At 38.8% G+C, this 11,272-nt stretch overlaps 1 protein-coding gene across 9 annotated transcripts in view; it reads left to right on the top strand.

The window, feature by feature from the left end:
* The first annotated feature begins 1,899 nt into the window (after positions 1-1,899).
* The window catches only part of erc2 (ELKS/RAB6-interacting/CAST family member 2), a 45,677-nt gene continuing 36,304 nt past the window's right edge, over positions 1,900-11,272 (top strand). For all 9 annotated transcript variants that reach the window (XR_013284770.1, XR_013284769.1, XM_077530730.1 and 6 more), the window contains exons 1-2: positions 1,900-1,924; positions 3,927-4,075. The gene's annotated coding sequence lies outside the window, so the exon portion shown is untranslated. The remainder of the gene's footprint in view (positions 1,925-3,926; positions 4,076-11,272) is intronic.

Below are 11,272 nucleotides of genomic sequence, written 5' to 3'. Positions count from 1 at the left end.
GGCGGCCATTTTATTTATTTATTTTGTTCTCTCCAACAATTCTTTATTTAACAAATTGAAATCAAGACCCAGAACATGGCACGCGCCACTTGTTGTTGACCGTCAACTTTTTTTTTTTTGTCATTTGACGTTCACAAGCTTAGGTGTGATTGGTTATTATCAGCGCCACAAGCAACTGTGATGTCATTTTTAGTCAACAGCGAGTTGCAAAATGGCTGCCCCCTGATCTGGGAAAAAGCAGGTGGTTTTTGCTGCTTAATTCATACTTCACAAACACAATCAGAATGCAGTGTTTACACTAGTGAGCGCGCATAGAACATATTGTAAAGAATATTTTTTAATCGGGCATTTAATTTTAAAATTTCCAATGTATTGTTTATTTTTGATGGGAGCGATCTAGCTGTTCTTGTACCTTATGGTAACGCAGGTTCAATTTTTAATACCTGCGTAAATTGAAGGCCCTGTAAAGTGAATTCTGAGATTTGTTTTCAATTATATACATGGTTGAAGAGAATTGCAGACAATGTGTATAGTCTGAAAACTATGTAGCTTTCAATTGTAAGGTACAGTCTAATGTTCATCTGATTTTCAGTTTTCCTGATTCCCACTCTGCTCAGGTATGACGTGCTATCTGCAGGGGCAAAATATAGGCCATATTTTTTTCAATAAAGTCTTTCATATCCATGGTCGTTTGATAAAGGACTAGCTGTATGTACATTATTATTAATATCTACAAATTACTTACTGGAATACACACTCAGGATGTCATAAAATGTTGTATGCAGTCTATAGAGTAGAAAATACAAGAAGATAAAAGCCCCTCTTGAGTCTTGACCTTAAGTTTAATGTTAACACATTCACTGCCATTGACGTCAAAAATCCATTTTAACTGGACTGGCAGTGAAGGAGTTAAAGAATTGAGCCACTTCTTCAATCGTCTGCTACTAATAAAATGCCACTTAATGACTTTCCTCTTGAAAAGCTTGGAACCTTTGGCCACTGAAATCTGCCCTAGATAGTAGACAGTACTGATGTGTAAAACTAAGATTGTTCAAATAAGGCGAGAATTAAGTATTAATATAAACATTAGTATGGAGTAAAGATGGTTTAGGGTGACACGGGTTAACCTCTGAAATGTTCCAATTAATTGACATGAGCCATCAGAGATGAATTTATGGGAGCAGCAGCAGACTTCAAAAAGCCCATCCAAATCTTATTTAAAATGGCTAATGACATTCCACGCCGCCTTTTGGAAATCAGCTCTCTTTTCTTATGAGTGCTTGTCTGAAGGCGGGCCCCTCTCACTTGACCTCAACGTCCTCCTATTAAGGACAAACTGTCAACTCGTAAATTGTAGCCAGCAGCAATCTGCAGCCTTTTGTTTCCCGACAAAACATGGTGGAAGTACCGGCATACCGCCCACCCCTCAAGCCTGCAGTATTAACCCATCATTTCCACCAATCATGACCTCACAGGCCGTGTGACTCATCCGCTAGTGATGGGAAGTGTGACATCAATTATTCGAGAGAAGCGAGGACTACTCATCTTTATTTGTCACTCGCTTTCGATAAGGCTAAAAGCGTTTTTAAATGAACGGCCCACTATGCAATGACTCATTTTGAACTTGACAATTTAGAACCTGATTACCATCGTCGTGATTACATTTTAAAATGAAGCCTTTATAGGGGAACTCATTGAAATACCGTTTGGAATATTTCAGTTTAATAGGAAGCAATTTCACTGAGTTGAATGTTGACTCACACCACTGGAGGTCAGCAGAGAGCATTAATGATCACAACCCACATCATTTCCAAGAACCAGCAGAGCTGCTGTGCAAAATGGCCAGTGAGTGCATGTGACCACAATCACTAATCAATTACTTTCTAATATGCTCAATAGGGTCATTGGAGGCTTTCCCAGAGGGGTAAGTACATTCTCCTTACATAAAACATCTGATCAGCTTTTGTATCCTGTATCAACTATCCATTAGTTAGCATCCACTAAACTGACAAGTGTCCATTACAACAACCTTTCAGTAAGCACGATAGCTCACATACAGCTAAATAAGCTAACACAGTACTCTGTGTGACCTTTGCCCCCTGATGCCCTGCGTAGCGATGAGACGAGTGTGCCGCCTCAGTGCCACTTAGGTTGTGTATGAATTTAACCAAGTATAACACAAGCGTGCATGAGGGCCACCGTTTGTGTGCGTGCGTGTTTGCAGCTCACGACTCGGAATTGCTGATGCTTCTCCTTTGGGCCCTGTCAAGCACACTTAGCGTCAGCGTTTAGGATGCAGCGTGGGACAAAGTCTCTGTAATTTGGGAGGAGAGAAGCAGGGAGCCACGGGGACCTTTTAGTTACGATAATACTTTTGAAGGGCACGCTCAACCTCATGTGAGTGATTTGTGCAATAGTGGACTCCGGTTTCTATAAATTCAGCTCACCAATGTAGTGCCAGGTGTGTCCAATTGAATAAATAAATGCCTCTCCGCAAATAAATAAAGAATATCCGGGTTGAATCACAGGGCAGCAGCTTTAGTGGGGAAGCTCAGACTTTGATATAATGTGTAGAAAAGAAAAGAAAAAGATGGGGCACCATTACTATCCTTTTCCATCATTACTACCTTTTTATTATTTTTCTTTTCACCTGTCTAAATACAGAGTTCTGATTCATTTAATATTGACTGAAAATGACATCACAGTTGCTCAAAAAATGACCAATCACGGTTCTCGTTTTCTGAGTTTGGTCATGTGACAACAAGCTTTTTCAGTCAACAGCAAGTGGCAAAATGGCAATGCCTCCTGAGATAAATACAAACGGGTAGATGTCATGCTGCTTATTCATATTGTACAAACACAATGGGCTCTTTGCACAAATCCACTACTTCCTGAACTAAACACCAGTCCTTCATTTCCTGTCTTTCATGAGTGGACAAGCTGATTAATCCAGGTGTGCCTGATCTCAGTACTGTAACTACAACAACATTGGCCAGACACACCTGGATTAATCAGTTTGTCCACTCATAAAAGACAGGAAACAAAAATGTGGTATTCAGTTCAGGAAGTAGTCGAGCTGTGCAAAGAACCCATATTGAGCAGAATGACGTGTTTAGTCGATAGCATTCCAATCCTCTAGGTGGCAGTCATGCACACTATTTATTACATATTCATGTACCAAACAAAAGAAACTTTGGCCGCCATCTAATCTTCTCATCCTTACTTATGCAACAAAATCGAATTGATTCTGCTTGAAAATGTTTGGTGATGAAGGTTAAGTATTTTTTTTTTTTTAATCTTTAAGAAAATCTTTTATTAATCTTACCATGGCATTCACAAAAACAACCACTTGAGATAATTATATAGAGATTCTTGCTAGACGTAATGATGGATTTCGGTATAATAATGTTTACTAATAAAAAATAAAAATAAAAAATGCAAATTTGTGCCCATTTGCACATTTCACCTGTCCATGAATTATATTCAGTTACGTATTACTTTAGCCATGAGGCATGATAAAGTGTTTGGGATGTTAGTTGGACTTGGTTGGTTGGTTAGTTGGAATGGAGCAAGAAATGTGTGACATTGGTTGACTTTATGGTTTCTGACAGGCGGAGCACGCTTTAAAATCCCTCCTCCTTCCCCGGGATTAGCAGCCTCCATATCTTAGTAGTATGGAGCGATACCATTAGCCATCTTTAAACCGCATGTTGGGGGCGGCGCATAGTTTACCGCACAGCACGAGAGGAAGTTCCGCCCGTGAGACCTAATTCAGGGCAGAATTGGAGTGAATGTCTTTCGCATCTTGCGAAATTGTGATGCGCCATGATGTTAAACCTATCTCGTTTAATTAAGACCCAAGATGTTATAGGAGTACGTAAAAAGACACACACGCACACACCTCCCTCCTCCCGCCGCGCATGCAGCTGCCACTTGCGGTAGTGACGATGATGATGCTGGAGTGCAGAGGAGGACCAATGACGGCGCAGGACGCTGAGGGAGGCTGCTCGGCTGAATGGAGGCGACGGGATGCCGTCCGTGTAGCGGCACAAGACGGGAATTAACATCGAAGGAGGTGAGTGTGTTTCCGCACGTTCATCCTACTCGAATCGTTGTCTCGAAATCACTCGTCCTGACCGTGTAGTGTCCTTTTTTGGACCCTCTTGAGTGCGTTTGTGAGCGGGTCGAAGAAACCCTTGTTCGGACCCTGCCGGTCAATGATGACTAGATAGCGTACGATTAGTGTCCTAACGGCGTCTTCAAGCAATGCGGCAGCGATGGTGTTTCTTAAAGAAAGCTTTTATTGGGCGCCTCTGTTGGTGTCACGGTGGTGCGTTCAGGGGCTCGACGCCGGGGCCATCAAAAATGGAGGCCCAGTGAGCTGTCAGTCGGTCCTTGCTCCTTATGCTGCATCACATGTAATTCATTTGATGCAACATTCACCGTTAATCACTGTTTGATTAGTCAAAGCTTCTGTGTGGGATATCGAACCTGCATGGGGGAATCTATAGCAGTCCAAATCTGTCCCATTGGTCCTGATTTGAGACATTTTTCCTTTCTGAATGGGATACATTTGGGGCGTTGAGGCTCAGTAGTAGAATACATGATGAGGAGGAGGCTGCATGTTGCACTCCAAGGGACTGGTGCTCCTTCTCGCGTGAAATGACTCTGATCAACCCATATTGAGGGCTATTTTTAGAAAAATGTCCTTCTTTGTCTGCCTGAGACTTGTGAGGCTCTGACCTCAAAAGGAGAGCGCCATCGTCTCCTTTCGGCCACTTGTCTCCTTTCCCTCCTCGCTGCTTTTTCATTCGAACACAATGGATGGGGAAATGTCAAGGATGGGGCCCACCTTTATCCAAAAAGTCCGAGACACTCAGCGGTGGAATTTTTTTTAGCATGTCATCTGTGTCCTCTCCGCTCCAATGCTCAATAAATTGCCAGAGATGATTCCGCCCGTGGCACTGACGTGACTCGTCAAGAGGTGTTCCAATCTATTTTTTTTTTTTGCCTATATTGTTGGTCCCATTGAGATTAAGCACCTCTTTTTCAAGAAGACCTGAATCATATGGTGATGGTCACCTGTGCAATGTTGCTTTTATGTTGGAGTATAGGTCAGAATAGAAGCAAAAGATCCAGACACTTCAAAAAAAAAAAAAAAAAAAAAAAAAAGTCTGTATGCAGCTGCAAGGACACTTTAGTAGGCACTCATACAAATGGAGTTGAATGAAAAACCATCTTTAGAAATATAATTGCTTGTGTTGACTGGGATGGTTGTATTACTATAGCTTTTTTTCTTTGGAAGATGAGGAGCCAAGTTATTAACGTCTGTCTACGTGAGAGTGTAATTTTACAACATTGTAAAATACAACCACAAACATATAGAGTGAATACAGGACATATTATCAAGTATACTTCTCAATCTTTATTATTATTATTATTATTTATAAAAGCAGGTTTTTTTAATACAGTTCCTGTATGGTGTGTTTGGAGAGATTAAAAAGAAAAGCAAATTTTTCAAGTTTTTTTTTGTGAATTGAATAAATTATAGAAATGTTTGATGCCCCTTTTTCCCCCAGACCCATACCACTATGAGTGCTCAACTCTTTAGTAGCTATCAACAGAAAGTAATAGTAGTTTTAATACATAAAATAAAAAAAAATGACAATGACATAATTTTAAATAAAAGCCTATAAATCCCAATATAACATTTTCCTTAAGATTGCATAGAATTAATTAATTAAAATTAATTTATTTGCTTTTTTACCTCTTTGTTCATAAAATGCATCTATCTATCTATCTATCTATCTATCTATCTATCTATCTATCTATCTATCTATCCGACGGGCGTCGTCGTGAGTACCGATACCTTGAAAAAAGGCCAGGTATCGGGCCAATCCAGATACCTGGTATCGGTACTCGCACATTTCGAGTAAATTATTTTTATTACTGGTTCCAGGTAAAAGCTAATAGTTTTTCATTGGGATAATGTAAGTAAAAACATATATGAAGCAAAAAAGAGGATAATTGGCAAAAAAAAGAGGATTTTAGTTTTCATTTTATGATTAAATGACAACTAAAATCCTCTTTTTTGCCAATTATCCTCTTATTTTGTAATTTACATGCAGACATCATATTAGCTATATGAAAACGACAAATAATTGTATTTTATGTTTCATTGTAATGATAATGTGCGTAATACAGACGTACAAGACTGATTTGTGGAAGGTTTTGGGTTGTACAAAAGAAGCGATCGATTCTAATCTAGAATGTGGTCGATTCTTTGCAGTTGATTATTGATTATTCGTGTCTTTTCGTGAATGAGGCATAATGGAGTGCAATTTATGATGTGAAGGTGAACACATCACCTATGTGAATATGCGCTCCATCTCGTGGTCAGCACTGAAACAGGAGTTCAGAACATTCAGAAAGAAACGCTCACAAAAGCATGATGCAACAGTACCGTTTAATCGTTCATTATCCCCATGGTCGAGCAAGGACATTCGGGGAGCAGACAATGAAGTGACATTCACTGGCTTGTTAAACAATTTCGTTGAATGACACTTAAAGACGACAGCGCACGTTATGAGCCTCACTTTTCTTTGGCAAAGTGTTCGTAGTTCATTCAAGGTGGGGACCGTTTTGTCTGCGCTGCCAATTTGTCTTGAGCTGTTGAAAGCTGACCAGTGACGATAAGAGCAGCTTGTTGTGCAGGCTCAAGTCTGTTAAATTGGAACTTCATTTACAGCGGCATCTCAGCAGGACGCAGAATGCCTAGAAGAATTATCGGGTTTTTTTCCACAGATGAATTTGGACTTTCTGACGAGAGCAGTGTCCTCTCTGACCTCTTCTGCTCAGCAATGATCTTGTGAACGTCTTCAACACTGGAGGCCCGATGTTATCTTATCAGTGTTCCAAAAAGTCAACAACAACGCAAGGACGTGCGTGAATTAAAACGCTTTCAGTTTCATCACGTCGTCTTCCCCCCCCGTCACCTTTGCTAAACGACGTCCGGCGACCGAGGTGCTTAATCTCTGTTAGCCCAGACGTCATCGCCATGGCAACTGCAAGTGTCACCGGAGAGAAAGTACCGTAACTCCTTTCGATGTTTGAGTCAATTTTTGTGGTTTGTTGCTCACAGATGGCCCAGTATTGATCACCGCTAGGCAGGGCCTTGCCCTAGCTTAGGCGGGATTTTTTATGGTGCCCCCCTTCATCAATTCGATACACTTACAAAACAATTTGAATTGCATCATTATTTAATGCTGCCTTTAATTTCCAAGATAACATTTCATGCTCGATTCTGAAGAAAATATTAATCACAATCACGATTAGGGCAATCATTTGTGTTTTGGTACAAAACAGGATAATGTTTAAACATATATAAAAAAAATATGAAGACAAATACATTTCTTTGAAACACTATAATTATGCAAGTTCCTTTTGGACCAAACAAGATTAATTAAATTAGCCATTTTAAAATAAATAAATTAAAAAAAAGGTGCAAATATAAAAAATGAAACAACTCAAAATTAGTATTAATAATATTTTATTTTTGTTTACAATTGTGCCAATGTTTTAGTTGTGGAGTGTAATAATTGAAATTGCAATTGAATTTTGATTAATTGCACAGACCTAATTTAAAATATAAAATAGAACTGTCATGACTAGGGTTATGCAAGGGTTATGTTTACTGTCGTGACTAGGGTCATGCAAGGGTTATGTTTACTGTGGTGACTAGGATCATGCAAGGGTTATGTTTACTGTCATGACTAGGGTTATGCTTGGGCCATGCTAGCAAGGGTTATGTTTGGTTATGTTTACTGTCGTGACTAGGGTCATGCAAGGTTTATGCTTACTGTCGTGACTAGGGTCATGCAAGGGTTATGTTTGGGTTATGACCGTGAGATCAAGTGTCTGTTTTGAACGGATGTAACCAGCATCTAGTTTCAACTGGTAAGGAATCTTTAATCTCTTCATCTTGTCAACAGCCAATCAGATAATTCCAAGTCAGTCCTGTTACCCACATGTCTAGCCACAACCAATCATATCGATTCGTAGTCTATATAAGCCTGTCTGACAAGTTTGTGTTTTTGTCGGATTATTACCTCTGTTCCTCTTTGCACCTCTACAGCCCAAGTTTGCTTAGCGTCTCGTGATTCTCGATACATTTTCGTTGTTTCTCATCTAGTCAAGTTTGCCCTATGCCTCTCGATGTTATGCGAATAAAGAGTTAAAATCTTATTTGTGTCTCCGTTTTTGGGATTCAACCTGATAACATAACAGAACTTTTTGAATTTGACTTCATTTTGTGACTGTACAATTGCAGTCAAACAAAGCAAAAAGGAGCAACAGCTTGACATCTCTTTCTTTTCTTCCATTTCCCTCATTTTTTTTTTGTGCTGCACTATTTGTCATTTTAACATGTTTATAAAGTTCTATAATTTGCTCCTCCGTGGACAGAGAGCAAGCAATATACCAATCAGCCAGAAGATTTTATTTTATTTTTTACTCTTAACCAATCAGATGGTAGAAAGTCTGTCTTAACTTACACCTGCTCAGACTATGTCTAAATAATGGCGCAACTGGTGTAAAGCAATTTTAAGGAATTTGATAAAGGTGCAGTCCACTTCACTAATGTGCCACTTTAAAGGGAAGGAAAGGAGCTTATTTGATTGGCCATGATTGACGCTGCCTGTGATCATATTCTGTTTGCTTCTGTTTGCTAATCCTTTGCTCAGTTGTTGACAAACGAGGGATGAGCATTTATTTATTTATGTATTTAGTTATTGTGAGTGTGCTTTGCATTGGTGTAGAACTGCAGTGATCGCTCAGTGAGAGCACATTTTGAAAGATTACAATTATTATTGTGCATCTCAGTTGCAGCTGTATAAATTTTGTATGGGGTGTACCTAATGAAGTGTCCTGTGCTTGTGGTCATTCATTGCGCTAGTAGCTAGATATCGTATTACCTATATGTATGTGTCTCCACGCCCACAAAAACACACAATGTTGTGCTAAGCTTTCAGTTTGATTGAGCATTTATTTATTTATTTATTTGTTTATTTATTTATTTATTTATTTATTTTAGCCAGGCCTCGATTTAAACATCAGCGTGCGTAAAGAAGATGTTCAGCAAGACGTTTACCATCAAGCTTCGATTCAACCTTGCGCGTCATCTGCCTTCCCCGAACGGGCGATTGCACCTGCAAACTGCTGAATGGGTCAACTGCTCACTTTGCAGACGACTTATTAGGAAGGCAAAACAAACATCTCACGCATTTATTAATTGCTCAGTGATTGCCGCCACAGACTGTTGCGTGATAAAAGATATTACTGCATCCAGGGCTTCCGTTTGTCTATTAATTATCTGCCGTACTGATGCTTGTAAAGCTCTTCTGTCTGTATCAGGAGCTTTAAGTGGATTTTGATAAATGTCGGCCAGAGGGAAATCCAGCGCGTTGTCCGTGAGCCACTTTGTATATAGTCACTGGTCGCTTCATTGTGTACACCTGCATAATCGGAGGATAATACAAATCAAATGAGTTTGACATTTTCAGAGTGGTATTCTATTAGCAGTTATTATTATGACTGTAATGTGCACTTGTGTCGAAATGCACTGCATCACACTGAGAGGCTTTTTATGGTATTCATCTACATGGAAGGAGCACAATATTTATTAAATTATTATAGGTATTCTCCATAAAAAAAAGTGGAATTAAAATGTTCTTCCAAAATGGTTATCTGATTATCTTTGCAGAAGCAAAATATTTGATCGTAATGCATCATGCACGCTTACCTCATGTTGTTGTTGACACTTAAGTATCAGGAGCTACTTCGAGCATGCTGAGCTTAGATTGGGTAGAAAAGGGGTTCTCAAACCCTTCGGTTCTAGGGACCTCTTAGGAAAGAAACCTTTACAGGAAACCCCTCATAATCGGATTGCTAATTACCATGTGCACCTATAAATGGTGACACGATGCCCGTTTATGTTATAAAAATGTGCTTCCAAGACAAATATTTTCACAAGGTCGCCTTGCCTCACCTGTACAACTCGGATGAGGAATGAGCATGAGATGGCTAGAAATGCTGTGTGCATGCATTGATTTCAATTTTACTGTATGTGATATGTCACTATCCTATCAAAAATCAATGTATATGACTGATGCTTTTAATAAGAATTGATGGGGACGGGTTACTAATAAACCACCCATGGCTTCTACCCGTCGGTCTTTCTTTCGGATGTTAATTTTGCAAATGATGTGATCGATGTAAACTGTTGTAATAACGTGTCCGAAAGGAAATATGAGTAAAACAAACAAGATAGTGGAACTGTAATTGGCTTTTTATGTTGTGGAATAAACTAACACCGGACTTAATATTAAATCACACCCACATTTAAAATCCAAAACAGGACCCAAAAAAAAACATTGGAAAAATATCTATTCTGATGACCAATTCTGATGGGCTTTGCTTCTGGCCGTTCATGTTTAACCTGTACCCATTTTTAAATTAATTTAGGATCTTTTTTTTCAACTTCCTGTATTATTTCTTCTTCTTCTTCTTCTTCTTCTTCTTCTTCTTCTTCTTCTTCTTCTTCTTCTTCTTCTTCTTCTTCTTCTTCTTCTTCTTCTTCTTCTTCTCCACCTTCTCCACCTTCTCTTTTTTTTTTTAACTGTTTATTTGCTGTAAGACAATCATTTTTCAATACAAATCAACAATAACTCCCAAGGAGTTCACAAAAAAAAAAAACATACAATGCTCACATACAATTGTATGTAAATTACATACATAAAAGAGAAACAAATTCATAAATGACATTACAGAAATGAAATCAGGATATATTCCTTCCTCTTTCTCCTCCTCCTCCTCCTTCTTCTTCTTTTTCTTCTTCTTCTTTATGTATTTTTTCTTTGCTTTCTTTATTCATTAAAAAGTCAACATCCAGTTCAAACTGAGTACGCAAAACAAAACCGTGCTGTCAACAAGACACAAGAAGAAAAGAAAAACTCAAAACAAAAAAACAAAAAGGCCTAATCACACAGTAAGCACTTTATTCTTATTTATATAAGCACACACTTAAAAAAAAAAAGGAACATAATTTATTGCAAATTATTTTTCAAACCAACAAGATACGGCTCATGGATGTCAGTTTGAGAACCACAGAAATAGAAGTGCTATAAAACAGCCAAACCTCCAAAAGAACTTTTTTGTTTTTCTTTCAAGAAACAATGTGTAGAATTTAGTGCCATCTAATGGTGGGCAAATAGAA

Source organism: Festucalex cinctus, chromosome 8 (genome assembly GCF_051991245.1).
Source record: "Festucalex cinctus isolate MCC-2025b chromosome 8, RoL_Fcin_1.0, whole genome shotgun sequence".
In the NCBI taxonomy this organism is placed as follows: domain Eukaryota; kingdom Metazoa; phylum Chordata; class Actinopteri; order Syngnathiformes; family Syngnathidae; genus Festucalex; species Festucalex cinctus.
Note: the sequence above shows the minus strand (reverse complement) of the source record. Positions and strands in the feature narration are given on the sequence as shown.